General features: G+C 43.3%; 1 pseudogene; it reads right to left on the bottom strand.

The window, feature by feature from the left end:
* Positions 1 to 2,920: 2,920 nt before the first annotated feature.
* Positions 2,921 to 5,915, bottom strand: LOC138058289 (putative beta-lactamase-like 1; annotated as a pseudogene).
* Positions 5,916 to 6,689: the final 774 nt, after the last annotated feature.

The following is a 6,689-nucleotide window of genomic DNA, read 5'->3' as shown; positions in this document are numbered from 1 at the left end:
TCACCTAAGCCCCAGGATAAAAAGGGGCCATGATGCCAAGCCAAAGAAACAATAAAATGCAGAGGGAGGTCTTGCCCTTCTCCCAAAACTCAAAAACAACTTACGAAATAAGGTAAAAAGCGCCAGTATTAACAAACACAATTTAACATAAACTACAACAGGAACCAAAATGAACAATTAACCAAACACTTGATGAAAACCTGAGAGATCGTTTAACAGCATATATGCAGCAACACATTCCTCGGAAGTCTTCTCCTCTCCCGGTAACTTGCCAGCGGCAATGACAGAAGCAGGCCTCGTATCCAGCATTGCTTCATGCAGATGATTATAATGCTCTACCATGGAAGGAGTTCGCCAACCAACTTGCCAATTGTAAAGTTATAAAGCACCCTGAACGAAGGCTATGGAAGGTTTCGCCTTTATCTTTCCCTAGATTGGTAAGGTACCCCTTAAGACGATCATAAGGGGTAGAACGGATAAAAGGCTCCTCCTCCGATATCGCATCATGCCTCTCCAAAGGGCGAAAGAAAAACCCGGAAGAGATATCCACTTTGATTAAACGGCAAATATCCAAATAAAGCTTGAAATTAGAGGCAGGACAGACGGCGAAACGGTGGGACGCTCGCACGCAGAATGAATGTGTCGAACCGTCCCAAAAGTATGATTAAAGAACAACCCCGAAAAATCCAGCAGGAATAAGAAGACCTCCCTGGATTTGGCACGCCCTAGATCTGACGAACGATTTCTAGCATAAAAAACAATATAAAAGAAAGCCAAATCCCTACTTAGCACATACAACAAATTGGGAGTAGTATCGCAGTTCCTAGGCCTTGACAAAGTAAGCTTTGCTATCGCCACAATTGCAAGCTTGCCCTCAAGGGGAACAGCTTTATGGGGCTGCACGCGAGCTTGCGCCTGCTCTTCACTGACACTAGTACTTTTTGAGGTAGATGGGTGCGAGGCTGGATTACCAGTACCCAGTACCCAGACGATCGTACCAATTGCCCCCCACCCCTTCCTGGAAAAGAAAATAGCACGGATCTTCCCCACTAGGCTGTCTACAGTACCGGAAGCTAAACGCCTCGGAAAAAGACAAGACTTTGGCTGACGCTGACCCAGCTCAGGGCACGTGATGTTATGAACAACAGTCTTTCCGGACTTGTCTTTCCAAATGAAAAACTTTAAAATATCAGAAGGAGATGTGAGGGCCAGAACTTTAGCACCCGAAGAGGACGACAAAAAGCTAGGAAGCAACTTGTACAATGAGGACTTTTATGGTTCGTAACTCTTGCCAGACGCTTGCCGCTGTAAGTGTTCTAGTCTACGAACGATGGCGGCGAGATCAATATCCAGTCTTGCTCGGGAAACATCAACAACTAAGACTTCATTACGGAACCCCCACCTTTGACCACCAGTACGGGATGGGAGTAAGCTTATGCATGACAATCGTAAACGGAACTTCCCTAAGAAAACGGAGCACTTGACCCACCTAGACAATGGGGAAACACGTATGCATTTTCAGCAAAGGAGACCTACTGCACGAAAGTATTGAAGCCCTGTGAAGCGGGTGAGGCGAACGGAGTGAAGTGCTTTAAAAGGCGCTCCGGAAGAGTCGCGCTGAGCGTTAACATCGAGAGCCATCAAATAGACGGAATGAAGGCCAAAACGTGACTGGATCACATGCAAGCTAGCCGAAGCCAACATGTAATCCCTGTCCGAAAGGATTCTTGAAAGGCCGTCAGCTGGATTATAGGCCAAGGGAACGTACTTGAGGACCAAAGAGACGTTTTTCTTGAGCATGGTATGGTGCAAAATCGTCAGCGCGTGGTTTAACTCATTGTCTTCCCCACCATGCCTCTCCCAGGACTGGATAAGGGCCATAGAATCAACATGCGCTTCAAGACTACAATTCCGGAGGATGGCGCTCACCGATTGAATAGTAAACGCCAAATCAAGAATCTCACTAGCAACGATGAGCTTGTCCCTGTCGCAATCACGCAACCGACCCTGGCACTCTAGAAGCTGACCACCAGGGGACTCGGCACTGCCGCTCCAAGCGAACAGAGACGCATCACTTTACAACTTAACCAGCATGGGCCTCCCATCCAACTCCCAAGGAAAGCTTTGATCCCAGCTATCGAGGAAACACCAATATTCGATTTCATGCAGCTTTAAGGTCGTCCACTGACGTTGCTTTGGCGATAGCGCGGTAAATCTTATGAACATAAAGTTTAGCCGCTGGGACAGGGGCACCCAACGAGAATATAGTTCAAAAGCACTAAACATAGCATTGTTAAACGTATTTTAGTATTTAAACGGTAGATATAGGCATATTTTTATCTCCTAAAAATTTTTCATCTTTTCGGATTTCCTAGCTGAAAGTCTAGTGATCCGAAAATTATAGGGATCAAAACTTACCTTTTCGAAAATTTCAGCCAGAAAAAGGCTCCCGAAAATTCTAGGTGACCTTTTTAGGGTAAAAAAAATCCATTAATCCATTATCCATTGATCCCGGTGATCTCTGGTTCAGGACCCGGTCTGACCACTCGTTGAATTTGTTCCTTGTAGTGACTGGTTTAACTTCCCAGATGCACTTATAAATAACCAACTGGTTTGTCTCCGGTCAGTTGTTGTTGTTGTCCTATTCCGTCGTTTCGCTAATTGTGTTTCATTGGCCCTGAAAAGCTCCTATGGGGAGCGGTCAATTAAGTATGTATTGTATGTTATTGTATTAATAATTGTTATCTGCCGAAGCTGAAGTCTGAGGCGGATAATACAAACTGAGGTATTGATAATTCTTCTCGCTATCATGCAAAACCTGAATCCAATGATTGTTTTATAATGCATATTCCTGACCACTTGTAAGGAGAAGAGAGCGCACAAAATTAAAACGTGATCACTGCACGAACCGCAAATCAACTTGTAAGCAAAAAACCACTTTATTTTAATTAAGCTTACAGCTTTTTGCGTGCTCTTATAAAGCTTAACAGTCAGGTTTACCGTAGGCTGACATTACAACTAAAGAAATTCAAATTCTTCGAAATCTTCGAACAAAAGTTGGTTATAATTACTCAAACTTAGGTGACGTCATTTATGCATGCGTAAAATTATTGTCTGTAGGTATGAGCTACTTTTATGCTTCGTTTTCACTTACGAGATCAACGGCTTAGTTTTATGCCACGAATGCTCAGCTAAGAGTCGTTCAATTCTAGGCCTTTATTATTAATTAATCACACCCGCCTAGCCTATGATACAGACAAAACTACCATGAGAGGTGACAAACGAAATTAACACTGAGGGCGCTCGCCCACGTACTCGAGAAAAGTAGCATTCCCTCTTCAACTCAAGCTTCGTGTATTCAACGCCCGCAATTTTCCTTCTCTCTTCATACTCTAGCGCCTGCCTGTGGAGAAAGTGATTTGCTTGCAGAGCTAAATAGCACTCTTAAAGTTGATTGAAGTTAAGTCTGTATTGCTACCGGCAAATTCATCAGGAAAGCTCTCTTCGGACGACTTGACACGCTTTGCCACCGTCACCCACTCCGGCACCCTGAAACCTGGAGACAACTTTTCTTCTCCGACAGGTGGATCAAAATACATAGGGGCTAATTGACCCACGCGTTCCACAAGACATGTCATTCCGGGGGAACGATGTTTAGCCTGAAACACTAAGCTCTCGCCGATGTACCGGATCTCATCCCACAGTTTAGTGTCCGGGGGATAGTCAAGCCGCAAAATGTTCTCAACGCTTTTGATTGTTACATTGAAAACAGACTTTTTTGACGGAAAAACTGGATTGGTCTTGGTAACCTCAAACTTTCCGATAAATGGAGAAGGATCAACTGGAAATGATTCCTTGCGCTGAACGTCGAAGAGGGTTTCGTTTAGTTTGGAGGCAAGAAGCAGAACTGACACCCCAGATTTGGGTGCTTGCAGATAGTTAATGGCGCTGATAAGAAGATTGGCTCCAAACGCCAATTCAGGAATCACTATGAAAGATGCACTGTATGTGTCGATGTTACCCCCTTTGGCACGAATAAGAAAATGCTCTTTGGAGGTCATTTCAAACGGCGAGCCCCACACGGTCACGCCATCGGGAGCAATGTTCTTTGGTGTCATCATTTCACGAAGAGTGGCAGGTTTGAAGAGCTTTTGCTTTTCCGGTTGAGCAAACATCATTCCCAACTTAGCAAGATCGACAATGGTGGAATACACTTGACCAGCCGGTGCAATCCAACCAATATTCATGAAATCCATTCGTTTCCCTCCAGGGAGATAAGGGAAAGCCATGTTCTTCTCCACCAAGGGTGTGATCTCATATCCTGTATTTTCCATTCCAAGGGGTTTAAAGATGTTTTCTGTCGTCCAGTACTCAAATGTCTGGTTGAGTAAATTTTCAGTCAGGAGTCGACCGAGCAAAGCATAACCAAGATTGCTGTAGGAAGGAGTATTCCATGGGGGCAAGACAAGCGTACGATTCGCCAACAACTCCAGTTGCTCTTTGGAATCAGTATTAGAACAATTGTACATACAGGGAGCTTCTCGAGGGAGCCCTGACATCTGACTTGCGATCTCACGCAATGTGATATTTTCGCCAGTGAAAGGATTTTAATAGCAAAATTTGGGGCGTACTTGCTCAAAGGGTCGTCAATCGAAGAGATCTTTCCTTCCTCGTACAGCTTGTACATCAACAACACGGCAAATAGTTTTGTCACACTTCCGATTCTATAAACCGTGTTGTCATCTGGCACCATCTCGGGTCGTTTGTAAATTTTGCTTCCGTAATGAGCACTCCACAAAATATCATCTTTGTAAAAGGCATTCATTGAAATTGCGGGTAATGACGAACTTTCCTCGACAAGTGAACTCAGTGTCGACTCTAGCTTCTTGAAGACATCTGTGATTCGCTTCGGCGTCGGTTTAGGCAGGGGAAATAAGGTGGGAAGTTGAGGACAAGCCAACATGGTCGAAGCTTGTGCATTTTGCTCAATGCTTGGCTTTGAGTTGTGCATGACAACGAAGCAAATAAAAGCTGCCGTAACACCCAATGCAGCAAGAGTTGCAATGGCAGCCAACACCTGCCACACTCGTAGCAAATTACGAGTCTTTTTGCCTTTTCCAAATCCCACGTAAGGAGGAGCCTTCGACATTTTCAACTCAACTTTCTATAATTATGCACACGCAGCAAGAGATGCGTCACATTCCGAGTCGAGAATTATGCAATACCGAAGAAGCATTGTCAGATTGCACGGATCAGTAATGATCAAGTGTTGTTTATTCAACTGACTAGGCCCGTCTTATCTAATGGCCCTGTACGAAGTGAGAAGAGTTTGAAAAATTTAAAAGAGCGCTGGCTGCACAACTGATATAACGCAACTTACCGGCACAAGCCTTTTTTGACAAATGCTGCATGACTTTGAATCAACCGAGCATTGACAGATTTTTTGTGGCCTCGGTTATTCACCCGTAACTGATCCGGTGGTTATTAATTTCTCAAGTGATATTGGTCGTGTCTCCTTGATCAAATTCAAACTTGTCCGGACGCAGTTGTTTGTTTGTACTGGGGCCAAGAGTCCCAAAAAATTTCCGAGCCCGTTAAAGAAATTCGTAAAACTATGATCTGCTGCTTCTTGAAAATTGAAAACTGAAATTGGCACAAAGCGTTTTATGTCACCCGACATACGCTCGCAAAATTTCGGGTCTTGATCAGAGCATGATTTTTGGCAGGTGTTCAAGTCAGCTTGATTGACGGAGATTGAGCTTGTTTGTTTAGCCAGCCGTTCACTTGTTTTCATTGTAATCAATGGCATCATAGTTAATGCATGGAGATGCTCAGATAAATTAAGGCATGGGTAAACAATGATTTAAGGTAATTCCCTTAAAATTGTTCTACTATCAAACTTTTTTGGAAACTTGGCATAATTAACATTCATGATATGAACATTAAAAAATGGGGTCACCGTGCTTGTTTACGCGTCAGCAAGCTCTTAAAATAGGGTATTTTTACTGTTTTCGAGTTAAAAATTCGAATCACCGTCATACAGAATTACGTCTTGGTTACGTCAAAGACACAAAAGTTTATTTTGAAAATGAAGCTTCTTTTATTTACATAAGCAGTATTGCTTCATTTACGCCGTCTTTGATTCCCTGGTTGTGGAAATAGAGCACTTTTTGGGACAGTTTCGAGGTTAGCTTGAAGCCCTCGCCTTGGTTAAAATACTCCTAGTACGGAATTTTTTTCCAAAAAAAATTCATGTTCTACTATCAAACTTTTTTTCTTCTTCAAATATGTTCTTTATTAGACTGTTCTTAGCAAATACCTGAAAAAAAAATCGGGGGTCACCGTGCTCGTTTGAGAGGAAAGGAGCATTTATTTCGCTATCGGGTTTAATTTGAACGAAATCTCCTTACGTTTTGTATGCGCACGTGCTCATGTGCGCGCGCTAATGACGCGAAAATCGTGCGCAGTAGGGATGTGCAATGTAATACTAAGGAATTACCTTAATCAAAACGTGATGGGAGGTGGTCTAACTCGGAGTACTTACGCATTAGAAAGATGAAACTTTGCCAGTCACATACATATGTGGTTTCTGTCAATTTGGTATGTTCCAAGAAGCCATTTCCGAGTTTAAGTCTGCCTCCTCTTCAAAGCGAGTTTAAGTGCGAAGTTTTTGTGATGGTAATTAGTTC

This window comes from Montipora capricornis, chromosome 7 (genome assembly GCF_036669925.1).
Source record: "Montipora capricornis isolate CH-2021 chromosome 7, ASM3666992v2, whole genome shotgun sequence".
NCBI classification, from domain to species: domain Eukaryota; kingdom Metazoa; phylum Cnidaria; class Anthozoa; order Scleractinia; family Acroporidae; genus Montipora; species Montipora capricornis.
This window is presented reverse-complemented; position numbering and strand designations above follow the sequence as displayed.